The sequence below is a fragment of the Diceros bicornis genome, chromosome 22 (assembly GCF_020826845.1).
Source record: "Diceros bicornis minor isolate mBicDic1 chromosome 22, mDicBic1.mat.cur, whole genome shotgun sequence".
NCBI classification, from domain to species: domain Eukaryota; kingdom Metazoa; phylum Chordata; class Mammalia; order Perissodactyla; family Rhinocerotidae; genus Diceros; species Diceros bicornis.
The window spans coordinates 10,461,627-10,489,171 of record NC_080761.1 but is presented as its reverse complement, the minus strand read 5'-3'; the positions used below and the strand labels follow the sequence as shown (position 1 = coordinate 10,489,171).

Here is a 27,545-nt window from a genome sequence, read left to right as displayed (position 1 = left end):
ACGCTCCACTGCTGGCGTTTGGATCCTGGGCACGCACCAACACACCGCTTGTCAGGCCATGCTGTGGTGGCATCCCACATAAAGGTGGAGGAAGATCGGCACGGATGTTAGCTCAGGGCCAGTCTTCCTCAGCAAAAAGAGGAGTATTGGCATGGATGTTAGCTCAGGGCTGATCTTCCTCACAAAAAAATAAAATAAAATAAAACCCAATCTTTAGGCAGATTTAAGAGCATAGGACAAAGATTGCTAGACGTTGAACTGCTGTGAGCAGATCCCATGTTTTATGCATCTTTGTATCCAAGCACATCCCTGGTGCTTGTCACGCGGCAGATTCTCAGTGAGTGTTGCTTGGGTAAAGGATTCCTCTACATTTTCATGGGGTATTTCTACGGTATGGGGAGTTAATCACATTTTGCCCAACTCGCTAGAGATGGATGCTTTCTGTACTCTGTATTTATTTTGAACACTGTTTAGCTATAAGGATGTTCTAAAATGAAATAATAAGGAAATCAGTTTTAGGAGAATTTTACATATATAGCTAGATACACTTGCTGACTACTAGTGCAGATATGGATGCTTCCTGGAAGATGCTTTTGCAACCTAAATTGCCCTAAAATGAGGTTATTGATGGGGAAGGAAGGGAAAGTAAGAAAACTCACTGCTTAATTTCTAAACAAGATTGCTATTTTAAAAATGGATTTCAGGTGCTTCTTGTGTACCTGGCCCAACAAGTGGAGATTTAACGATGATTTGTGATTTGAAATGACCCAGAACATGGTCCAACGGTCCCCTGTCTTTGGAAGCAATTGGTCTGTTTTCTTGATTGCTGTTCCGTACTTTCCCACCATCGGCTCCCCGTCAGGGCCCCACTCCTTCTGCTCTGTCCTGGTGGAACAGTCCCTTGACCTCCATTTTCACACTACTCTACTCTAGACTTCGCCTTGTTGCGCGATTACTCTACTACCAGTTCTCAAATCTCGGTTCCCAGACCAGCAGCATTAGCATTTCCTGGGAACTTGTTAGAAACGGAAATCCTTGGGCCTCACTCTGGACCTACTCAAGAAGAAACTTTGGCTGTGGGGTGGGGCCCAGCAATTTTGTTTCAACAAGCAGGTGATCTCCAAGGTGAGAACCACTGCTGTACGTAGAGCTCAATTCTCAGCCTATCACCCCTTTGCTCAACGCCCTTTATTGTCTTCCTGCCAACAAGCACGTGAGCGTGTCATTCTATCCAAGGCCTTCTGCAATTGAGCACCAGCTCATGTGTCTCTGTCCACGTAGGTGTGTTCCATACTGTCATCCTAATGAGTTACCCACTCTTTCCTCTGCTCTCCTGCCTCCTCTCTCTGTTAACGTTGGCTCCTCTGCTAGGAAAGCCTCTCCCCCCCAGTAGAAAACTTATTCATTTTTTAAAGCCCACTTAATAATCAATATTTATCTAAGAAATTCATACTTGTGCCTTTAAAATCAAATAGTACTGAAGGGTTTATAAAGAAAGACAACAGGCCCTCTCCCACTTCACAACCCCAATCCTTCCTATCCCCTCAGTTCCATTCCCCACAGAAACCACTTTAGCCATTTCTGTTGTAGTTCTTGTGTTTACCTCTATTTATATAACAAATATGCAAATACTTCTATTTAAAAGTAATTTTAAAATGTTATCTACTGACTTCTTGCCATGGTAGATAAAATTTGAATAGATAAAATTGTAGGTGCATAAAATTTGGTCAACACCCCATTCTCCTCTTCCCTCTTCTCAATCCGTCCTCAGTTAAATCTTGATTCATGCCAAGATCAAGTTCATCTTGGCATGAATGCTTTCCTGGAATGCTTTCAGATACTGCTCCTCTCCTGCCCACACAGAGCTCTATCTCTCTCTTAGTGCACTGTCCCCTGGCCCTTGTATTACAGCCACGTCTGTATGTGTGTGTCTCCCATCCCCACCAGCTTGTAAGAGCCAGGGAAGTCTCACCTGTCTTTTGCTTTCTCTGAATCCTCCCAGGGCAAAGCACAGGGCCTGTGATATAGGGCACACTGAGTAGATGTGGCCAATTTCACCATAAAGTAACATATTTGCCTGACCTTTGAAGCTTGGTGGTGCGACAGCAGTGCTAGGAAGGAGTCTTCCCTTTCCAATGTGGTTTTCCAACATTATTGTGGGGAATATTAAACTGGAGTCACGAGACTTGAGACAGACCAGCCTTCTTGGTGACTTCTTCTAAGACCCTGGGAAAGGCACTTGATGGCTTTGCTTCCATTTTTCCATCTATAAAGTGGCAAGAATAATATCTATGGACAGAGTTGTAGTGAGGACCAAATGCAATAGCACAGGTTATCAAATATAAGGTATTGCATTGATTCCTTATGTTTAAAATGAAAAGGCAACCCATTTTCTGGTTGCACATAGGGCTATGAAGAACATTAAAAACAACTTTTAAACAGAAAACTTCATTTTTAGATTACCCAGGGGGTCTTTCTTCCCAGATCAGCCTAAGATTTTTTCAGGGGAAACTGTATGCCCATCATCTGAAATTTGAAGCAAGAAAATTCAAACATTTGGGACCATTTGTCTATTCTTACTTGAACTTTATTCTTACCTCAAGCTTTTTTTTAAATAATCATTTTATTGAGGTCATATCGGTTTATAACATTGTGTAGTTTCAGGTGTACATGAGGCTTTGAAGGGACTTCAAGCTTTATCTTGATTTGATGGTTGAAAAATGAAATCAACCAAAGGCACGTTTTATATGCCCTTGTCTGGCCCTATCCATTGGAAAAGTGTGAGTTACTGTTCCATCAAAACTAATGAAACCTTAAATGTACAACCAACTCTCAATCACCAAGGTTAATGGGACTACATGCATACATAATTATATCTTACGTTTATACAGTGCTTTTAACTTCTTCAAAGCATTTTTCACTGTATTGCAGTATAAAACAGATGGATTTTTTTTTTTTTTTTTGAAATCCACAAACAAGGAAAAAATGAAATCTTAGAATCAATAATTTCAACTTTGTACTGTTCCAAAGCTATTAGAACTAGTAAAATTTTCTAATAGGATTTTCATTGCCCTACTCTCTTCTTGACCCCACTCAACCAAGGCCAGAAATGACTGAAAGATCTGGAGAAATCTCCAGAGGAGAGGAAGCCAAGGACCTGGGCCATCCACAAACTAGATCATTCGCTCCAGGGTAACTGAGAATAATTGACCGTATGTGTGACTATGGCCAGAAAGTCCAGAAAGAGATGAAAAGGCATAGGAAATGATGTGTGAGTAACAGTATTTACATGGCTCTTGTCACTGTCGTTCTCTCAACAAGCATTATTAAGCACCTACTGTACATGCCAGATACTTTCAACAATGAGGATGGATACAGCAATGAACCACCTAGGCAAGACTGCTACTGTCACGGAGATGACCTTCCTGAACGTGCAGAGAGACAACAAACAGGAACATAAACACACAAACAAGATACCTTCAGATAGCATAAGCTCTGTGAAGTCCATAAACAAAGGAATGTGATAGTCAGAGCCTTAGGGAGGGGATGTTATTGTAGATAAGGTGGCAAGGGAAGGCAACTCAGGGTATTTGAGCTGCAGCCTGTGACAGGAGCCCACCCTGTGTATGTCTGCTAATCAGAAGATGGAATGAGTGAACTCGCCAAGTATGCTAGAGGAAGCGGGGTCCAGACCAGTCATAGGGGTGTGCAGGACAGTCACAGTTCTATAGTTATTCACTTTGTATCCTTTTGGGGATATTTCTAAAACCTCTCCAGGACCCCTGACTTATTGCCTCTACAATGGAGTTGCTAATGCTGATCATCTTGACAGCTGCCCTGAGGAATAATGGCTTGTTGTGAGGAGCTACATAAATGCTGAACAATGATCACAGTACGTACCTTTCATTCATGTCAGCACTGTGATCAGCAGCTCACACTTGGATGCCTCAGCAAACGTGGAAATCAACACGGCTGCTCCCTGCGCACACCAGCACCATCCTTTAAAACAGAAAAAATAAATGAGCCGCTGGTCCTGATATCCAAAGTGGTTAGCGATCCACTAACTGTCTGGAGAGAAAGCTGGTGTATGAAGCGTAAAATGGGAGAAGCAAGATAACGGCACATCACAGCCCAGCGCAAAGCAGAAGGTAACTGGTGAACCAACTGGATGCTTGCTGGTGCACACGGCACCCGCCAGAGGGTGGTAAGTCTAACCCCATCAGGATGCAGCGCTGCCACCACCAAAAGCCCGGGCAGACGTCAAGTGGGGTGACAAGGAGCCGAATCAGCAGCATCTCTACCAGTAGCCCCCTCTGACCCTCTTGGCCTTGGCAAGCCTCCCCTGGGCAAGGACTGAGCAGGCAGCACCAAGGGGCCCTACTTTGGAAGTGCACCAAGGAAGTGGGGAGGGAGAGAGGGGGAATGAGCACTGCATTTTCTAGAATAAAATATCCCAATGCCGGGAGATACTTCAGTTGTCTTCACGGCTTAGCCTCCCACACAGAGATACGAATCCACCCCCTAGCAGCTCCTCTTCCATCCTCCCAAACCCTCCCCTAAATATACCATTAACACCACAAAAAATGAATTCTTTCTTATGGGTCCTACCATCTCTTTGATATAAATATGCACGTGCCTAAACATTCTTTCCTGTCTCCCACCCCGCATGGGCAATCACATTGTGTCACACACACACACACACACACACACAAGCACACACACCTACCACATACCCCAACTCCTTTGTTAAGCCGTGGCTCAGCTATTCTAGAATGTCTGTGGAGTGTAGGTCACATAGCAGAAAAGTTCAAACCATTGTTGCTTTTTTTCTGAAAAGCAGAAAGGAAGAAAAGACAATAAAAAAGAAAACCCGTATTTTAAGGCTGATAGTAAACACTTTGCTCCACGTTGCTGAGCAGGTCACTTTCCCACTGTGGGACGGGGAGAATCGAGATGATCTCTGAGGTGCTAAGAACCCGCAGTGCAGACTTCATGTTTTGAGGCTTGACTAGGAATGAGGGGGGTTAAAAAGAATATGGCAAGATAATCCTACTCTTCAGGAAATTATGGTTTAAATTGGGTGGGGGAGGATCAAGATCCTCCAAAAAATCTAACTGATTTTAACCAAATGGAGTAACTTTAAAATGTGAAATACACCAGGATATTCTATTTAAAGTACATTGGGGGAGCATGCTGCACCACACGTGGTAAGTGCTCAGCGAATTTCCTCCTGGTAAGTGAGGCATTTCCATCTGCCAGTGTCTCAGCCTGCTCCAACCTGAAGCATTATTTAAGTAGACCATTGGTTCAAGTGTTTTGTTTCCAAAAATAGTCAATGGCGGAATCTACAGAGAACTGTCCTCAGAAGACGTGGTCATCATCATGGCCAAATGAGTCTGGACTAAGTTGGTTTACTGGCAGGACTGCCTAAAGGGCTTTTGGATCATTTGTTAAGTGCTTTTAATGCCTTGGCAAGAGTGTCAATCAGGTGGGAGATAAAATTATACGAAGGGAAGGTACCCGCTCAGAGCCTGTGCTTTTAAATTAAGCTAACCCATACTCAATAAAATCCAGTATCAAACCCCAAAGAATATTCCCAATTATTGACTTGGACCCTTCATTTCACTTTGCCTTGTTTTTTTTTTTCAAGTGTCTGTTTCTGTTTTTACCTGGCATTGACTTTCTTGACTCCCCTTCTCCTCCCAGCTTCTGGCTCTGTGCTCCCCCTTTGGACTTGAGTAATACTGGCTTTCCAGCTTTTCACCTGTGGCACTCCTTTGAAAACAGGTTAGGTTTCTCCTCCAGCTCTTTCTACTTCTGGCTGCTGCTAAGTTTTCACCCTACTCAGCCAACTTTTGATCCCCTAGCTTTGACCCGACTCAGTGGCATCTGTGCTGGGCTTGACTCCTCCAGGTGGGAGCATGGGCAAGAGGAAGGAGCAAGCAAAGAGCAAGCAAGGAAACAGGGAGAATCTCTTGCTCAACTTAAACTGTGCAGAGTCTTGAGGCCTTGCTGGTTGTACAATTTCTGCCTCCTTCCTCTGCTATTTTTATTCCCTCCTATCTCTGACTCTTTTCATTTTTAAGTCTCCACCTTCTAACTGGTCGATACTTTTCTAGTATCCCTTTGTAAGACTTAAATAGGAATGAGAGTAAGTGATATCCATTAGCCAAAATAAACCTGATAGCTAGGAGAAATGGCTGAATCTTTAGTGTCTTTACAGCACTTATCAAACGCCATTTAACCATATTAGTTGGCAAACTGCTCTGGCTTCCCAGGGATTCAGCTGGTAGGTAAGTCAATAAATATTTGTCAAATGAATGAGTGAATGCACGCTAGTTGTGCAGCACTGTGTCAGGTACTTTAAATAATACAAAGTGTAAGACTTCATCCTTGGCTGAAGAAGGACATCTTCTCATGTCCATTCACAAAAGGACTGTTTTGAAATATCACCGAGGGCCACAACAGGTTCACTATTTCTTCTAGAAAACAAGAATTCATTTTTTTCTTCAGTAATTTTGAGATCATAATGGTTTACAACATTGCGTAATTTCGGTGTGCGTTATCGTTTATCAATTTCTGAATAGACTTCATCATGCTCACCACCTGTAGTCTAAATTTATGTCCGTCACCATACACATGTGCCCCTTTACCCACCCCCCAGCCGCCTTCCCCTCTGTTAACCACTAATCTGTTCTCTTTATCCATGTATTTGTTTATCTTCCACATATGAGTGAAATCATGCAGTGTTTGTCTTTCTCTGTCTGGCTTATTTCACTTTGCATCATACCCTCAAGGTCCATCCATATTGTTGCAAATCCGACGCTTTTGTCTTTTTTTATGGCTGAGTAGTTTTCCATTGTATATCTATACCACATCTGCTTTATCTGTTCATCCATAGAAGGGCACTTCGGTTGCTTCCACATCTTGGTTTGTGAATAAGGCTGCAATGAACATAGGGGTGCATAAATCTCTTTGGATCGATTTCAAGTTCTTTAGATAAATGCCCAGTAGTGGGATAGCTGGATCGCATGGTATTTCTATTTTTATTATTTTGAGAAATCTCCATACTGTTTTCCATAGTGGCTGCACCAGTTTGCATTCCCACCAGCAGTAAATGAGTGTTCCCTTTTCTCCACATCCTCTCCAACATTTGTTGTTTTCTATCTTGGTAATTATATCCATTCTAACTGGTGTAAGGTGATATCTCATTGTAGTTTTGATCTGCACTTCTCTAATAATTAGTGATGTTGTATATCATTTCATGTGTCTGTTGGCCATCTGTATATCTTCTTTGGAAAAATGTCTGTTCATATCCTTTGCCCATTTTTTGATCAGGTTGTTTTTTTGTTGTTGAGCTGTATGAGTTCTTTATATATTTTGGAGATCTACCTCCTGTCAGATAAGTGATTTGCAAATATTTTCTCCCAGTTGGTGGGTTGTCTTTTCATTTTGTTCATGGTTTCCTTTGCTTTGCAGAAGCTTTTTAGTTTGATGTATTCCCATTTGCTTACATTTTCTTTTCTTTCCCTTGCCCAAGTAGATATGGTATTCAAAAAGATGCTAGTAAGACCAATGTCAAATAGTGTACTGCCTATATTTTCTTCTAGGATTTTTATGGTTTCAAGTCTTACATTCAAGTCTTTAAACTATTTTGAGTTAATTTTTGTGTATGGTGCAAGATAATGGTCTGCTTTCATTCTTTTGCATGTGCCTGTCCAGTTTTCCCAACACCATTTATAGAAGAGACTTTCCTTTCTCCTTTGTATGTCCATAGATGTGTGGTTTTATTTCTGGGATCTCAGTTCTGTTCTATTGATTTGTGTGTCTGTTTTTGTGCCAGCACCATGCTGTTTTGATTACTATAGCTTTGTAGTATATTTTGAAGTCAGGGATTGTGATACCTCCAGCTTTGTTCTTTTTTCTCAGGATTCCTTTGGCTATTCGGGGTCTTTTGTTGTTCCATATAAATTTTAGGATTCTTTGTTCTATTTCTATGAAGAATGTCATTGGGATTCTGATTGGGATTGCACTGAATCTGTAGATTGCTTTAGGTAGTAAGGATATTTTAACTATGTTGATTCTTCCAACCCAGGTTCATGTGGGCAAAATGGAACATGCACAAAGCCCTGCTTATCGCATAACAGACACACAAAGGCTAATGAACTATCCAAGGTGAACACTGCATTACTACCAGTGGATATTCTACATAACTTCTTTATAAACAGCAAAATGCATAAAACATAAATGAAGAGAATAAACTGAGCACCCACAGAACCACCACCCATGTTATGTCATAAAACATTGACATGGCCCCAGAAGCCTCCACTCACCTGTCTGATAATCTTTACTAAATTTTCTTTTTAATTTGACCACCTCCATAAACTCCTCTAAAAAGTTTAGTTTTACCCAGTTTTGAAATCAAAATAAATTAAAAAAGAAAAACAACTGCATGCACATTCAATACGGAATGTGAAAAAGAAAACTAGTTTTTGGGGCTGGCCCAGTGGCACAGGTGGTTGGGTGTGCGCGCTCTGCTGCAACGGCCCGGGGTTCGCTGGTTTGGATCCTGGGCGTGCACCAACTCAATGCTTGGTGGGTTGTGCTGTGGCGGCATCCCATATAAATTGGAGGAAGATGGGCATGGATGTTAGCTCAGGGCCAGTCTTCCTCAGCAAAACAAAAAAAAACAAAGAGGAGGATTGGCAGATGTCAGCACAGGGCTGATCTCACAAAAAAAAAAAGAAAACTAGTTTTTTTAAATAAGATATTTTAAAGCGTACAATTTCTATTGGTGATCGAGACATTCACTCTTTAGGCCACTTTTATGTTTGCTGACTGCCAGTCACTCTACTCCTAAATACTTCAAAGGCATTCTTCCCAAAGCTGCCTTTGGCCTTATACTAATGCTTTCCTTGACTCAATGGAACTTTGAAGGAGACTGGGTTCATCATGATGAAATGGATGTTGACATTCCACAATCATCACTGTAATTATTCCTAATTTGTACTTTGCTTCAAAAACTCTCTTCTGCTGCCCCCTAAGTCTGTACTCTCAGACTTTACAGCTTTATCTACAGCTTTAATTATACCTGACAATAAACTTCTCTCACCACAAAACATGTTTGATCACAGACTACATCCATCATTATCTTCAAATATCCTATTTTTTTAAATCCCACTTATATCAGGCTCCCAAAGAGTTATCTTAGCAATGGTGTTTTTAACTATTTCTCTAATTACTGTTTGTAATTATTGCAAATCAAAGTTGTACAAATGATTGGATGCTGGTTGAATCATCTATCAAACTGGGGTGAAATGGTCCTTTAAACTACTGTACTGAACAAATCTACGAGTGAAAACTGAAATGGAACTTGGGCAACTTGGTCTCCATAGAGAAGCCAATCAGATGCTGTAAGGTTAACAAGGTACTTTGTTAATCCTGCTAATCCATTTCTTACAAATTAATTATCTATTGTCAGTTTCCATGAAGAGGACTTCTTGTGGGTCCTAGTGAGATAGGATTTGGGAAGGCAGAGAGCAGCAGGGAAAGCTCCTGGTGATAGGATCCATTGGAGCAAAGGACAGAAGACAAAAAGGAGAAGGCTGTATTCATGAGAAGTGATCTGGACCATAAGTGCTATAATTAGAAGTTTACAACATTGCCACACTGCTTTGTGAAACATAATATTTTTGTTGATTAATTATTTTCCTTGATTCAGGTTTCATATTTGTCATGATGTAATAAACAGTGAGATCTAGTCTCATTTTTCTGTGTATTTGGATACAGTGAGTAGAATGCCCTGGCTGAGTCAATAGTTTCATATAGGGGAGACTTGAGAAACAAGATTGGCAAGGAAGGTTAGGTCAGATTAGGAAAATCCTTAAAATGCTTATATTGGACTTTATCCTTCAGCAGTCATTTAATGTCTCTCTCTTTTTTTTAAACAGGGAGCACCATGAGGAAAACAGAGTTTTTGATGGTTTCTAAGAGGATAAAGGCCATACACAGGGAGATTAGGTAAAATGATATAGCAATAACTCAGACATTAAGAAAAAAGGTTAGACTAGGGTGGTGATGGTGGCAATGGATTGGAAAGGAAGGAAGGATGGTTGCAGCATTATACGGGGAGAATTTGGATTCTTTCCCTTTGTCTTTTCAGCTACTTGGGTTTAATACTATTCAGTCTTCCTGATTCATTTCCATCCCATTTATATTTTCCTTCTTCCCTTGATAATCTACTTTTTCTTTCCCATTTTTCCCTCTCTTTCCTTTCACTGCATTAAAAAAAAATTCTCTTATTATACTCCTATATAGGATGGTGACTGAATGAGTCAGGCAGATATCAAATGGGAGATGTGGTTGGAAAATAACCATAAGATTTACTAACTAATTAGAATATGTTGTTCCTTTAAAAAAATTTTTTTAAACTTTTATCTTCAGTTAGAAAGAAGGAAAGAAAAGAGAAGAAAGGTGATGAGGGAAAAAAAGAGTGGAATAGGAAAGGGAGAGACAGAGACTTTCATTCATTCACTCATTCAAGAAGTGCTGTGTTTCCAGAGAAAGAGACAGAGCCAAAGAGACAGAGAAAATGCCACACAATAATTTGTGTTATTGTAATTTTATTATATTTTTCCCCTTCTAACACAGTTGGGTAAGGTATAGATGCCAGGCTGGCAGGCTAAAGACTAAGATGAGATGGGCAGTCTCCTTCCCTCCCTTATTGTCATGTTGTTTCTCATATCAAAAGGTGGAGTCTATACCCCTCCCCCTAGGTGTAACTGGCTCAACCAATAGGATGCTGTGGAAGTAACTTTCTGGGACTTCTGAGGCTAGGCTGTAAGAATCCTGGGTCTTTTGGAACATTTCCTCTTAGGATGCTTTCTTTTGTAACCCAGCCACCACTTTGAGAGAAGCCCAAGTCACATGGAGAGGCCACATGTAGGCCCTCCAGTTGGCAGCCCCAAGTAAGATAATAGCCAGCATCCCCTGCCATCCTAGGAGTGAACCATCTTGACGTCCACCCCAATTGGGCCTATAGATGATTGCAGTCCCAGCTGACATCTGACTGCACTTTCTAGGAGACCCCAAGCAAGAACTGCCCAGCCAACCACAGCCAATCCACAGAACAGTAACAGACAAGAATAAATTACTGTCTTACAGTACTATACTTTTGTGTGGCTTGTTATGTAACAACAGATAACTTCTTTCATCCTTACATGAGACGTAAAGAATAGTTTATCAAATGCTTGAGAGATTCATATGCCACTCAGAATGCATGTATATTTTTCACATACTTTTTTTCTTTTAAAGATCACTTTATTACTCATAAGCCTTGAAACTGCAATCTGAATTGACCTTGATCAGAAATCCTAGGAAATGTTCAAGCAAATATTTTAAGCACTATCATATTTTGAGTACTGGTTCAGGATAAAATGATATCAATGTGAAAAAAATAATTGATGTGTAATCAGAAGATGGCGTTTAAATCCTAGTTCTGTCATTTGTCACTGTGTGACCTAGGGCAAATTATTTAACATCTCTGATTCCTAGTTTCCAATGCTATAATGTATTTGAAAGTATTTAGTGATGCTGACAAAACATATTCAATAAACTTCCATTTCTTTCTTTCCTATGAAAATCCTGTGCTCATAAGTGCAACCATGTTGAAGCTTATCTTACTGCTTCCTAAAACTGAATATTTTTATTATTTATCAAATATTTCCCTTGATAAATATTTCATAAGCTTTCCTAGCGTTGGCTTTACTAGTGTGATCTACCTCACTTTTCCTGTGGAATAGCTTAAAAGATTTTGGGGACTCATTCTGTTGCTAGATTTTCACAAAGGCACTTTTGTGACAACTTTCTTTGCTTTTCACGGACATGACCGTGTTTCATATCTTGAATGTGGTTCCCTACTCTAGTGCAAATTTTAATAAGTGCATAACAAATAAGAATTTTAAATCAGCCCATACATTTATGTATTTAAAGAGTCATACTGATATAATTCATAATATTACCCATTTGCTTTGATTTGAGATGCCAAGTGATTGAAAAATTTTAAATTGAAATAAATAGAAGCAAATTACCTTGCTTATTTGAATTTACCATTTTGCATAATTAGGGTGAACTAATTTAATCTGAAGTTATCCCTTTAAATAACTGATGTCTGCTGAGATACTCAAGGCCACATGATTAGTGGAGTCATCCTGAACATCACTCTGTCTCATAGGGTTGGAAAGTACAAGTGCAGCTTATGAAGCTTGGAGATAGATGTTGCAAGCTTGATCTTTTCTCCATTAGTATTGTTTTTCTGTTTTGTTCCCCTCACCTCACTCTAGGCTGCTTTATGTTTTCCAGAGGGACACACATTGCATTTGGAGATGGTCCTCCTTTTGCAACTCTGTTCTGATTGTATGTTACGTTTACTCAGTCTTGAGCTCACACCTCAGTTCTGCAAAGGAAAGGCTGGTTATTCATCTGGTGACTTATGGTTGGAATCCCCAAGACAATGCTCTTTATGGGGACTCAGGTTCCTTCAGCAAATACCGCTTTTTGATGATGCATTTTAATGAGCCTTTTAAAAATTTGGACACGAGACTACCAGCTACAGTATCTGGAACCCATAATTTTAAAACAGTGTTTTTCAAGCTGCAGGTCCTGACCCGTGAGTAGATTATGAAATAATTCTAGGTGTTGTGACAAGAACTTAAAAAAAAATGAAACAAAACAGAATAGATAATATTAGTGTGCTTTACAAGTAATAAGGGGAAGAAAAGTTTCATAAAACTTTTGTATTAGTTTTGTGCATGTGTTTGTATACTGGTTTACGGGGAAGAAAAGTTTCATAAAACTTTTGTATTAGTTTTGTGCATGTGTTTGTATACTGGTTTACATAAAAATTATTTCATCTATTTTTTGAGTTGCTGTCAAGAGTTTGAAAGCCATGGACTTGGATTTAAAGCTATCTGAAACAGTTTTATAATATAGCAGTTTGAAATGAAGTCCCAACAATATATTTAAAATATAAAAGTATAGATACCTTTTAGTTACATATTTTAAGGAGAGTGGAAAGTTACTTTTCCAGAGAAGCCTAGCCCTGGGATGACTGGGCATTTTCCAAAGGGCCAGGAACCAGTTATCCCAATAAATGGTAGGAGCCTAAATGCTCTTTCCCTGGGAGGCTCCGAGGTAACAGGTTCCTCATCTCATCTGTGATCTTGTTGCCCTGCTGCAGTGGCTGTTGGAAGTACTGCGTCTTCCCTAACCACATCCGAAGGACCCAGTTTTCCCAAGGTCTCAGGCTGCCAGAAAGATGACACCGCACTTCTCCCCCATTCCTGGGACCTGCACCTGGCTTGGAGAGATGGAAAACTCCGGCCTTTAAATCCCCTTTTTACTAGAGAACCACCCTTTTCCTTCCCACTGGGTCCTGGGAAGATGAGAGGCAGCAGTAAAGGTTACTTCTGTTTTATCTACACCAGGGGAGTCTGTATTTCTGTGTGAAGGTCTACTCATGTAGAAAGTACCATCCCTGAAATTAGAAAATTAATCCTAATAAGAGTAATGGAGGGTCCTCCTTTCAATATGATAATGAGACTTGGAGAGAGATGGCACATCTTTCTGCAGCTGATGGATGCCCCTTTTAGAGGACCTATAACATCCTCCCCAGGTCTTCACTCAGCTGGGCTAACACAATTCAGAACCAAAAGAATCCTCAGGGCAGGAAGGGACCACTTACGTTTCTGACTCTTGTCCACTTTACGTTTCCCAACTTCTCACTTTGCAAGCTACTCTCTCTCCATTAAAGTGGCTGCCTACTAAACTCATTAGTGGAATCTGCCATATTGTGTCACTTAACTTTTTCCATCTGCTTATGGATTTTAATTTTTTTTTCCATAGAAAGCCCTGACCTAAATCCTTTACTCTTCTTTTATAATGCTTTTGACATTGCTACTGCTGAAAATCAATCATACTCCTTCATCATTGCCCCTCCCTCTAATCTCCATCAACATTTTCCTGTTATCCAGGTTTTTTAATAAACACTCAAGAGGTAGTCAAAAAGATGGACCAAATCTTTACATGGAACTTTTTTGTTTCCCATGAGACATGTTCAATATGAGCTTTCAGATGAATTAACAAAACAACGTAGATAAATTTGTTACCAGCATTAGAATCTCATTTAAAAATACTTTCTACAGCTCAAACCATGGCATAAGGCAGATTCCTATTTAAGAGAAAGGGGATCATTACACGTTGTCTTGAAGACCCTGAGATTTCCCTTAACAGCAGTGCTATGGGATGATATGAGGCACAATCTCGGTCACCCCCAAGAGTTAATTTAAACGGAGAAAGTGAGATGGTCTCACAAAGCACTGGAATTGATTTTGCCCTGAGCCTCTCCTGGGTTTTAAATTCTGATAATCACGGAATATAGAGAAGGAAGAAACTTGGTGTTCATTCTCACTGCCTCATTTTACAAACCACGAAATTGAGGCTCAGAGGCACAAAGTCATTAAGATAATTCAGTTATTTAGTTGATTACTTGGACTAGGGTGGTTTCAAAAAGGATGCAGAAAAGTAGAAGTATTTGAGATGTAATAATCAGCACTGACTGACTGGTTGGTGGTGGGATGAGAGATTGGGTACCGAGCGAGAGGGAAGATTCAAAGATGTTGTTTGAGTCTTTAGCTTTAACATCCAGGCAAATGAGAGGCATTCATTTTGAAGGAGGACATACGAGGAAAAGTATCTGCAGAGAAAGATTGTGAGTTCAGTCTGGGAGTGTTGAATTTTGGGCGCCTTGTAAAATCCAAGACAATGTGCTACAATTGAATGTACAGAGGACGAAAACCACGAGATTACTGAATTATCAAAGTTTAGTAAAGAGAGTATTTCCAAGAGGAAGTTGTCATCATCCACAGCCACTGTGAGGCCAAGCGATACAAAGATGAAAAGCTGTCCATTAAGCTTAGCTGTAAGGAAATCATCGTTGACCTTGGCAACTCCTAAAAGAAAACATAGGGAAAGAGCTCCATGACAACAGTCTTGGCAATGGTTTTTTGGATATGACACCAAAAGCACAGGCAACAAAAGCAAAAATAAACAATTGAGATTGCATCAAACTAAAACACTTCTGGACAGCAAAGGTAACAAGCAACAGAGTGAAAAGGCAACTTATGGAATGGGAGAAAATATTTGCAAATTATAATAATAATATAAGGGGTAAATATCCAAAATATATAAGGAAGTCATACAACTCAATAGCAAAAGAGTAAATAACCAGATTAAAAAAATGGGCAGAGGGGGGCCGGCCCAGTGGCGTAGTGGTTAAGTTCACGTGCTCTGCTTCTGCAGCCCAGGGTTCACAGGTTCAGAACCCAGCACAGACCGACACACCGCTTGTCAATAGCGGTATCCTATATAAAGCAGAGGAAGATGGGCACAGATGTTAGCCCAGGGCCAATCTTCCTCAGCAAAAAGAGGAGGATTGGCAACAGATGTTAGCTCAGGGCTAACCTTCCTCACCAAAAAAAAAAATGAGCGAAGGACCTGAGTTGACATTTCTCAAAAGATACTATACAAATGGTCAACAAGTTTATGAAAATGTGCTCAACATCACTAATCCTCAGAGAAACGCAAATCAAAACCACAATGAGGTATCCCTTCACACCTGTTAGAGAAGGGTGATTATCAAAAAAGACCAAAGACAACAAGCGTTGGCGAGGATGTGGAGAAAACAGAACCCTTCTACACTGTTGACGGGAACGTAAATTAGCAGAGCCATCTGGAAGACCCTATGAAGGTTCTTCAAAAAACTAAAAACACAACTACCTCATTATCCAGCAATTCCACTTCTAGGTATATATCCAAAGGAAATGAAATAAGGATCTCAAAGAGATGTCTGCACTCTCATGTTCATTGCAGCATTATTCACAATAGCCAAGATATATAAACACTCTACGTGTCCGCTGACGGATGAATGATTAGAGAAGATGTGGTATATATACATACAATGGAATATTATTCAGCCAAAAAAAAAAGACGGAAATCCTGACATCTGCCCCAAATTGGATAAACCTTGAGGGCATTACGCTAAGTGAAATAAGCCAGAAGCAGAATGACATATACTGTGGGATCTCAGCGGAATATAAAACAGTCAAATTCATAGAAACAGAGAGTAGAATGCTGATTTCCAGGGACTGGAGAGATGGAAAATGGGGAGATGTTGGTCAAGGGATACAAAGTTCAATTACGCAAGATGAATAAGTTATGGAGATCTAATGTACAGCAATGTGACTATAGTTAACAATACTGTATTGTATTCTTGAAATTTGCCAAGAGGATAGATCTTAAGTGTTCTCACCACAAAGAAAAAAAGGTAACTACATTACGTGATAAATATGTTAATTAGCTTGATTGTGGAAATTAATTCACAATATATACATATAGCAAAACATCAAGTTGTATACCTTAAATATATACAATTTTTGTCATTATATATCAAGAAAGAAGGAGAAAATGCACAAAAGCCGTGAACAGACACCTTACTAAGGATATATAGATGGCATATGAACAAATGAAAAGATATTTAACATCACTAGCCATTAAGGAAATGCAAATTAAGACCATGAGAGATATCACTATACATCCATTACAACCACAAATACAAAAAATAGTGACAATACCAAGTACTAGGAAGGACGGGAAGTAACTGGATTTCTCATACACTGCTGGTGGAAATGCAAAATGGTACTGCCACTCTGGAAAATAGTTTGGCAGTTTCTTAAAGAACAAAACATATACTTACCATACAACCCCAGTAACACTCCTGGGCATTTATCCCAGAGAAATAATAATTTATGTTCACACAAAAACCTGAACATGAACGTTCACAGCAGCTTTATTTATAATAGCCCAAGACAAGAACAACCAAGAAGTCCTTCAACAGATGAATGGCTAAACAACCTATGATACATTCACACAGTGGAACACTCTATAGTAATAAAATAAATAAATGATTGATACACACTACAACTTGGATTGATCTCAATCTCACATCAAATATTCTATGATTCCATTTGTATAATGTTCCCAAAATGGCAAGATTATAGAGATGAAGAGCAGATTAGTAGTGGGCAGGATTAGGGAAGGTGTGGGAGAGGGACGGGTATGATTATAAAGAGGCAGCACAAGAGAAACCTTTGTGGTGATAGAATAGTTCTGTATCTTGATTGTGATGGTGCTTACACGAATCTCTACATGTGATAAAATGGCACACAGCTATTCACACATGTGGTACCAGTGTCTGTTTACTGGTGTTGAGACTATATTATGGTTATGTAAGACATACTCATTGGGGGAAATTTTTGAAGAATACAATTGTGCTAATTCCTGTGAATCTATAATTCTGTCATATAAAAAGTTTTTTATAAAAGTATATGTAAAAGCCAAAAACAATCTGAAAACATTTCTTTCTTAAAAAGGCAAGCCAGAAATGGAGAAAACAAGTTTGCAAAACATGTATTTGATACAGGTCTGAACTTCAACTCAACAATAAGACCAAAAAAACAAACTAAACTCAACAAAAAATGGGCTAAAGACTTGATCAGACACTTCATTGAAGGAGATTATAAATGGTTAAAAAAAAAGCATATGAAAAGAAGTTCGAGACTGTTAGTCACCAGGGAAATGTAAATTAAAACTCCATAAGATAGAAGATACCAACTAAAATGGTTAAAAATAGGTAAGAGTTACCAAAGCATCTGTTGGTAACCAAAGAGCAATGAGAATTCTCAGGCATTGCTCATGGGCATGAAAAACAGTAGAGGCAGCTTGGACACATTTGGCAGCTTCTCATACAATTACATATAAACTTACCAGAAGACCCAGCAAACCCTCTCCTAGGTATTGACACAAGAGAAATGAAAACATGTCGACACAAAGACTTGTATGTGAATGTTCTCAGCTGCTTTATTCATGACCACCCGAACCGGAACAAACCCATGTGTCCATCAACTGAAAGATAACACACTGTGGTTTATGCACACGAAGGAACACTACTCAGGACAGAAGGAATAAAGTAGTGATACAGACACATGCACTAGTCTCAAAAGCATTCTGCTGAGTGAAAGAAGCCAGACAAAAGAGAGAATATACATTATGATCCCATTGACATGCAAGTCAAGAAAAGGCAAAACTACTGCAATGGAAAGCAGACCAGTGATTGCTCTGAGGAGTCTGAGAGGTAGGGATGGAGGGAGGAGACTCACTGCAAAGGACAGAAGGATCTTTCTGGGATGATGGAAATATTCCAAATCATGATTTTGATGATGGTCATCTACTTTTCATTCTTGAAAACTCACTCATTTATACACCGAAAAGTGCTGAGTTTTATTTTCTGTTAAATACACCTCAACAAAAGTGATTAACAGTTAAAAAAGAAAAAACAGAATTTGCAGTCTAAAGGGAGTCACATGGTAAGGTCTGCTCACCACGGAGACGAGGTGGCTGTAGCTCTCCAGCATCGTCACATCTCTGTACAGGGTCCTCTGTGCAGAGTCCACCTGCCGCCACTCCTCCCGGTGAACTCCACAGTCACGTCTGTGAACGACACTGACACCCGTAACAGCACATTTCTAATCAACTTGAGGGTCCAGAGTCAGTGACATGGAGAATACCTATGGAAACTATGTCTTACTATGTTTACTGTTCAGAATTTAAAACAAAATGCTATAAAGGATGACTATCACGGGGCCCTAATTCTGTCTTATGCTTTGAGGAGACGTACATCATTAGTAAAAAAAAAAATTATTCTCATGCCGATTTATTTATTTCTATTTTATACACATATATTGTTACTTAATATAAGGAGGAACGTTAATGCCTTATTTTTTTAGGTAAAGTTATTATAAATAGGATTCCTGCATACATTTCTCATACACCAGCAGATTATGCTGAGCGCTCTGCAGATTATACACACCCCAGCCTGGAAATCTGTGCTGGGGTAATAGGGAACCAATAAGAGATACATGTAAGCCCGGGAAGGTATTACACACCACCAGATTTATATTTCAGGAGCAATGCTCTAGAACAGGGTTTTTTTCAACATGGCACTACTGACACTGTGGACCAGATGATGCTATTTTTGTGGAAGACTGTCCTGTGTATTTTAGGATCTTTATCAGTATCCCTGTCTTCTACTGATTAGATGCCAGTAGCATCCCCAGTTGTGACAGTCAAAAATATCTCCCAACACTGCCAAATGTCTCCTGGGGAGCAAAATCGACCCTAGTTAGGAACCATTGCTCTATATGATTAGTGGACAATACCTTAAGCAGCAAAACAGAAGACCTAATTTAAGGAATTACTATATTAAGGCAAAACAACAAAGATAAAGAATGGGAAACTAATCCTTATAGGAAACAAAATCTGGTCATTCTTTTCTTGTGCAGCTATACACAGAGATGCTGCACAAGCAACGAGGTGGATGCTGAGGCCATACACAGAGGCTGGAACAACAAATAAGAGTCAGAGGTTGGGTCACAGTGAGGCAGATGTTTTTCATTTGCACCCACCCAAAATGCCTGTGGAACCTACAGAAGGAATTATTTGTTTCACTGTTGTTGCATGATTTTGGAACAGAGACAGAGGTCTAAGATGAAAATTAGAATTTAGGAGACATTATTCATTAAGATGATAACTGAAGTCATCAGAGAAAAATGGCTGGTTCAGAAAGGACATAGAAACTGAGGAGAGAAAAGGAGTAAGTACAGAATTCAAGTGAATAGCAAAATTTAAGCGGCAGGTAGAAAAAGAATATGATATGAAGGCCAAGAAAAAATTTCTAAATGGTGGAAAAAGAAAGCAAAAAGATTAGAGTACTGGAAATTAAGAGAAGAGAGAATTAGAAGCATTAATGATTCCTCTAGTTCAAAAGAACACACTGAGCACACATATCTACAGTTCCTGCCTCCAAAAAAAAAACTCAGGTAAAATACAAAACCTAATATAAAAGTATGACGAAAACAGAATATAGAGAAACGTCCCAGCAGAAGGCCAGAAAATTTGAACAAATTCTGGAAGACAGAGGGTAAGATCCTATTAAATAAGAAAGACAGGACAATGTGGCCCACAATCTATTGCAAAAAGAGAAGTGGGCAGAAAGAGCAGGGCACTGATGAGAGCCCAGAAAGACATCCAAGCTTCAAGTGAACAAGACCTGAAACAAAGTGTGTAGTGGGAAGAACGATGAACAGAGTAAACTTCCTATTTGACTATGGGTGACACTGAAACCTGCAAACAGTTAGCCATTGATGATTAAGCAGCTAGTAACTATGGGGGATAGGAATTGGCCACCTCAAAATATGTCTCTGCCTGAAAGACACTTTGACCCCCACCTCCACCAACTGACCAAAAGGGTTTGGAATGGGAGGCCGGCCCCTAGAACAGGCCATCATCATAGACATCTCTGGGTATCCGGGAGGGTCCCTGCTAAGCCCATTCTTAGTTCTGGTTACCCTTTTTTAGAGACATTTACGTTTGGAAAGGAAATCTCCATTTGTAAAGGTATCTTCTTCTCTGTACCAGGAAGAAGGAGAGGATGGCCTTATCTAGAAACGTATGAGAACAGAGGGCAGCGAGGACTTAAATCTGTATGGTAAACTTAGCCATTGTTAACTGTGCTGTTTAGGCAATATGCTGACTCCCACTAGGTTCCCATAGACAACTTATCCCTGGAGGCTGGGTCACCATGGTAATGGGTGTTCGAGCTATTTTCTTCAGGAGTTGGAACCCCTTGTCCACTTCAGGCTGGTTGAGACCACCAACCCAGCAACCGGGCCCACGCAGATGTATGTCCGATAAGCAACATTTTGACGTCAAGAGGTTAAAACTCCACCCTCAGGTCATGATAATGCAGTCATTCTGTGAACATGTGTCCTACAAAGAGGCATGAAGGCTGACTACGCTTGAGCAGATCATTAATTACCTCATCTCTCCTCACCCAGTCATTTCAGACCACCTTGCCCCTTACCCCATAAATATCCCTGAGTCCCTATTTTCAGGGAAGCGGATTTGAGATTCATTCTCCCGTTTCCTTACTTGGCTGCCTCATGATTAATAAACACACTCTCTCTCTGCAATCTCATCATCTCGGTGTTTGGCTTTCTGGTCTGTGGGCAAAAACGGACCTGGTGCAGTAACAACATCATTCAAATGAGTAAGGAAAGGCTAGACACTAATGTCACAGGGAAAGCTAGAGGTTACCTGGGAAAAGATAGTTATATCTCTCTCTCTCACACCACGGAGCAAGATAAAATTAAAAAGCATTCAAGATCTAAATGCAAGTAATAAAATCACATTCTAGAAGACTACACAGAACAACGATTGTACAACGTTACAGTGGGAAATGCACAACTATGATTGAAAATCCAGGAATCAAAAAAGAAAAAACTGCTAAATTTGACAACAATAAAATGCCTTTATGGCGAAAACAAAAGTCACGAGTAAGACAAAAATACAAAAACCCGTAGGAAAATGGTGCAACTTACATCACAGAAAAAGGGCTATAAGGGTATACCGGATACAGTCATTAAAATCAGCACATCAATAGGAGAATGAGTAAGGAATAAAGAGTTCAACAACAAAGAAATACAGTGAATTAAACTGAGATCATTTTTAAGCCACACTGGTAAAAATCCAAAGCTTGATGCACACTCTATTTGCAAGGTAGTGGAAAGGAAACACGCGCTCTCAGACTGTTGGCTCTACCTTCAATTACACCCACAACCTGACCACTTCAAAGTAACGAACACCCTTATGATCATCATTTCTTGCTAGGATTACAGAAATGGGCTCCCATATTGTACTGCTTCCACCACTGCCCCACTAGAGTCTATCCTCAAACAGTAGACAGAGTTATTCTTTTAAATTCTAACTCAAAACTATCCTTTTGACTCAGAAAGATAAAAACCCAAACCCTCCATATTATCTAACCAAAAAGAGAGAGATACTGTGTTCATGAACTGGAAGACTCATTATGATCAAGATGTAAATTCTCCCCAAATTGATCTACACTATAAATTCTATAGGTTCTAGGCAATTGAAACCAAAATCTCAGCAGGCTCTTCGGTGCTGGGCAAGCTGATTTTCAAAACTTTCTATAAAGTAAAGGACCTAGAATACCCAAAACAATTTTTAAAAAGAAGCAAGTTGCAAGATTTGCATTACCTGATTTCAAGACTTACTGTAAACAGACACTCATCAGGACAGTGTGGTATCAGCAAAAGGATTAACACAGATCATCAGAAGTAAACAGAGTCCAAAACAGACCCATACATACACTGCTGGTTGATTTCTCACAGAGGTGCCAAGATAATTCAAGGGAGAAAGGACAGTCCTGTCAGCAAACGGTGCTGACAGGTGGCTGTGCAAAGCTGGGGAGCACAAGCATGGCAAGGACATGTTCCTCTACTCCCAATATCTAGAGTCCGCTGCCAGCACAAAATATGAAGACCCTCTGACCCTAAACTGCTGGTTTCAGATTGGGCCAACCAGAACATATTCTGTCCTTTTCTGATTAGCAGGCTTTATACTAAAATAAAATTTAAAAGCTGATCAAAACAGGAAATTATTGATATAACAGATAAAAGACTGAAATCCTAAGGGAATACTATCAATCAATTCATGAAAATACATTGAAAAATATAAATAAAAATGAACAGTTTTCTATGAAAATGTAATGACCCAAGTCATACCAAGAAAAAAATACAAATCCAATATAGGCTTATGACTAACAAATTAATTCAGTAATCAAAATCTTCAAGCAAAAAAGTCTTCATAAGGCCCAAATTTACAGGTGAGTTTCACAAAGCTTCACCTAACACAATTTTCTTATCTAAACTATTAGAAAAGAAAAGGAGCAGGACCATTTTTTAATAAGACTATGACCTTGATACCATAATTGGACAGAGAAACAAGAAAGTATAGTCTAATCCAGCTGTGGATACAGAAATAAAAATACTAAATATAGTATTAGCAAAAAGCCCTAGGAAAATATGTAAGAAACAACTTATCACACTTAGCAACTAGGGTCTATACAAGAATTCAAGTTCACATTAGAAAATCCATTATATCATTTTACAGTATTTACAGATTAAAGGAAGTAAGCTACAGCTTTATTTCAATAGATGCACAAAAAGGAATATAATACATTGCACATTCAGGACTAATATGAAATCTTAGCAAACTGGAGAGACTCTACTGTCTTAACATGAGTACAGCCATGTTTGGCCACTCCACTGACCTATAGCCACCAGCACACAAAGAAATATAAAGCTGCTTTCTGTGTGGTGGGAACTGGCCTTTTCCCAGGAACTGGCCTTTCTCCCACGGAGAGAGTTGCAAATTGTAACATTTCAAGGCTCTTGGAGTCGCGTAGCAGGGGATGGACTGACCATCTGTGCCGGGGTAGGACGATAACCAGAGAGAACAATGCACGTACACAATTACTGGGCTGGGACGTTAGCCAGGGGGCTCAATGCACATACGCCACTGATAACCATTTGTACATGGAAACACTAAATGCTTCCTCTGCAAACTCTGTAATTGCTTACTCCGAAAATTATTGATGGCATAAAAACTGCTGGAAACTGAGACCTAGTGAGAGTTCCACCTATGGAAGCGACGCGTTGCCCAGGAAGTGTGATCCTTGCCCAGCCTCATCGATTGACAGGACTCTCCCGGCAGTGGGGCGTGAATATTGTGAATAATTGATTTGATGTGAAGTAATTGATTTGATATGAAGTAATTGATCTGATGTGTTCTCTTTTCAGTCAACCTGGTGTTTCTCTTTCCGGTTGATTTGTGTCATTTCTCTTCAGCCGATGTGGATGTTTTCCCTTTCCAGTCGAGCTGATGTTTTTTCCCTCTTAATATTTGACCTATGCGGATCTGTTTGCAGACTATCACCTTTACTATCCTCTACATAATAAAATATACCTTCAGTTCATTTGTTTGGAGTGGAGAGTGTCTTTTACGTCTCCGATCGAATCCCCTAACCTCTCATAACACCTACTTACCCTGACAAGGTTACCTACCCAACGCTGACAGCAAACACCATAGTTAACAGTAAAACAGGGTATATTTTCCCTCAAAATTGACTTAATCTATTTCTATTTCTCCTTTTCCATCTCATGCATGGATCCTTCCAAACCTTAAATCTATTACAACACAAAGTGGGAAATAAAGAAAGAGCTCCCCTGAGGGATGTTCATTTTCTGTGGGTCCTGGGAGAGTGTAGAGAACTGTGGCTCAGCTGAGGGGACAGAAAGAAGATGGAGGTCCTGAGATTCCACCTCGCCAAATCTCAGCACCCCAGTTAAGGATCATCTACCCCAAAGACATAGGACCCTCTGGGCCTTAAAAAGGCATGAGAAGGATCACGGGCAGGCAGCACCACTGTCTTTGTGTGACTGAAATGATCATCTGCAGTTTTTTACTGAGTGAACATGAAGTTTCCTTGATTGATTTAACAATAACACCTGTCCTTCTGACTAACACAAAGAAATAAAAACAACAGATTAGTTGAAATAAGTACACCAAAGGATAAGACAGCATTCTTTCATTAAAATTAACTTAGAAGAAAAACACTCACTATGCATCATTTATCTATTTTTCTCATAGGATTATTTACCCCCTGGTATAGACAATCCACGGTAAGCCTAGTAAAAGAGATAGGATGGGCCGGCCCCGTGGCTTAGCGGTTAAGTGCGCGCGCTCCGCTACCGGCGGCCCGGGTTTGGATCCCGGGCGCGCACTGACGCACTGCTTCTCTGGCCATGCTGAGGCCGCATCCCACATACAGCAACTAGAAGGATGTGCAACTATGACATACAACTATCTCCTGGGACTTTGGGGAAAAAAAAGGAGGAGGATTGGCAATAGATGTTAGCTCAGAGCCGGTCTTCCTCAGCAAAAAGAGGAGGATTAGCACGGATGTTAGCTCAGGGCTGATCTTCCTCACAAAAAAAAAAAAAAAGAGAGAGAGACACAGGATGCTGGAAGGCAAGAACTTTTAATTGTTTGTTTCAGCTGTGAGGTACTTCCCAAAAGGCCCTTTTGATGAGATGCTTTTGCTGACTTACCTGTGAGAAAGTGAACTGTACTGTTTTCCTTCTGACTCTGTCACAAACAAACTGGGTTTCCCTGAACAAGTCACTGAACCTTTAAAGACATTGGGTCTGAAAGGTTTCGAGAGTTGGAAGTAAACGACTTTGGAAAATCCTTCAAGTATCATCATCCTGGGATCCTGTGAGATCAGGATAATGGTATTAATGTCACACGTGGTGATGGACACCTGTGACAGCAACGCAGCATCTGTAACGAGCGGGGTGCCTTTAAGGGGACTGGAGACAGAACTTCCTCCCTCTGCCTGGTGATCCCTTACCCCCGGACCTCGCCCTCACAAGCTCTTCAACAAAGCAGCCTTCCCTGAGCAGCCTGCCCCTGGGGCACCCCAGCTCTCCCTGCTCTTCTCAAGGACGGCTCAAACTCCCCACTCACAGTGTGGTGGCTCCTGAAGGTGGCATCATCATTAAGTCTGGCTCATTCCGGGCAAGCGGATCAGATCTGCTCCTTCCTGGGCTCTTCTGTCTCTGCTCTGAAGCTCTAGACAAGGATCTAAGGTCAGAGAGGTGCTCTCTTCCAGGTAAGACTGCTTGACAGAGGCCCCTGCTTCCTACCTCACAAAGGTTACTTCATTTCAAGGCAACTGGGGTGTGGCTCCGAGAAACAAATTCATTTTAGGGGCAAACACTTGATTCTTGAAATTCATTATAATATCAGACTTAAAAGGCCGCCTGTCAACGCAGAAGGGGCCAGGAACCTCTGTCTGACCTTTGTACCTGAAGAGACACTAGAAATCCCAGAATAGTGGCACATTGTAGGGTTCCATCTGCCTTCACTTTCCCTTACACCCCTGGGGATGCGGGGACAGGCCACTTTCCTAAGTGCTGTGACGGCTGCGATGCCAGTCTTAGGCAGGCGTGATATTAGACGAAGCCCGAGACTGAAGTAAGAACACCTGCCCCTGAATCCAAACTCCCTCACTGCTAGCTCCTGACTTGAGCACATCGTTCCACCCCGCTGAGCCTCGGTTTCTGTTCAGGTGGTTGTGAGGGTACGGTAAGCCTCCAGCGAAAAAAGACAAAGCGTCTTCTAACTATGACAGCAGTTGTCACTTACTCAGGGCTTACTACCTGCCACTTGTCTAAATACTTTACAACGCATGACAGACCTAAGTTCCAAAACGACGCCGTGAGACAGTCATTATTAATATTTTCAGATGAGAACCCTGACCCAGGTTCCCTCTGTCGCCCCTGCTTACAGGTGACAGAGCTGGGACTTACCGGGCCTTTCAGGCTCCAGAGCTCGGGCTCCACCGCAGACCCGGGGTCACCGTCCGCGTTATAAACGCACTCCCACCTCCCCGCCCCCCGCCGCCGACTTGTGCTTTTCTCGGGTCGGGCTGCAGCGGGGCCAGGCACACGGTCCCCGCAGACCCCGGGCCGCCCGGGGCGCCTGCTCCTGACGGGCTCAGCGGCACCTGCGCCCCGGGAGCCCGAGGGGCCGGGTCCCCCACCGGCCTGCCCCCCGCCGAGGGCCCGCCCGGGCGCACACAGCGGGGCTGGGGGCGACGGGGTCCCAGAGACTTCCCGCTCCCATCGCGAGGCATAGGCTCCTGCCCCGCAGCGGTCCCCAGGAGTGTCACCCCGCGACCGCACCCCTTACTTTCTGAGGAGACTCTCAGGTACCCTAAAGGCTTCCTCCGAGTCCAGGGAAGACGAATGAGGAGGCGGGGCTACGGCTGCACATGCGCAGAAGGAGCCTAGACTCCCCTTCCCACAGTGCCGCGCGGTGAACCGGTAGGATTCGAGACTACGTTTCCCGTAGGCCTCAGCCTCCGCGTTTGAGGTCGCTCTTTTAGCGTCTCCGCGTGTCAGAGAGCTGGAGAATGATGGTGTTAAAAGTCTCCTGCGCAAGTTCTCTCCGAGCCTGAAGAGGTTAAGGGTTAAACCTGAACTCTGCCGCCAAATGCAAAGAGTGGTCCTCTATTGGCTCAAGATTGAAATAGCATGTTTTTCGTAAGTCATTTGCAGACGAATTGGGGAAACTTGTATATGGATGGGATATTGAAAATATTAAAATTATTTAGATGAAGTGTGAAAGAATTTTGAGTTATGTAGGCAAATTAATTTTGGAACAAAAAGGCATGACGACTGCGGCATGTAGGACTGAAATTATATAGCTGAAATTATAATTTTATAATTATAAAATTATAATTTTAATTTTTCAATCTGGGACCTCCACCCCTTTACAGCCACCGGACCCACCAACCCCTGAGCCCCTTCTCCCACCCCTGGAGTCTAGTGTGGAGGTTTTCCTGGGGAGGTGGAGACAGGGAATCCGGGTGTAGATGCTTATAGGAAAGCTGTTGGTTTTGATACAGGAACATTCTTTCTTGCAGAATTCTCTTATTGTTGCAA

General features: G+C 41.1%; 1 long non-coding RNA gene across 13 annotated transcripts in view; it reads right to left on the bottom strand.

The window, feature by feature from the left end:
- LOC131419955 (uncharacterized) overlaps window positions 1-26,842 on the bottom strand; it is a 70,085-nt gene extending 43,243 nt beyond the window's left edge. For 7 of the 13 annotated variants that reach the window (XR_009223394.1, XR_009223396.1, XR_009223400.1 and 4 more), the window contains exons 1-4: window positions 25,564-25,886; window positions 25,146-25,309; window positions 3,901-3,999; window positions 2,083-2,266 (exon numbers count right to left, since the gene is read on the bottom strand). This is a non-coding gene — a long non-coding RNA (uncharacterized LOC131419955). Of the gene's footprint in view, window positions 1-2,082; window positions 2,267-3,900; window positions 4,000-4,733; window positions 4,768-25,145; window positions 25,310-25,563; window positions 25,887-26,408; window positions 26,568-26,790 lie in introns of those variants that run through there. The other 6 variants (XR_009223395.1, XR_009223398.1, XR_009223402.1 and 3 more) reach the window with 6 other exon arrangements.
- Between the last annotated feature and the right edge of the window lie 703 nt (window positions 26,843-27,545).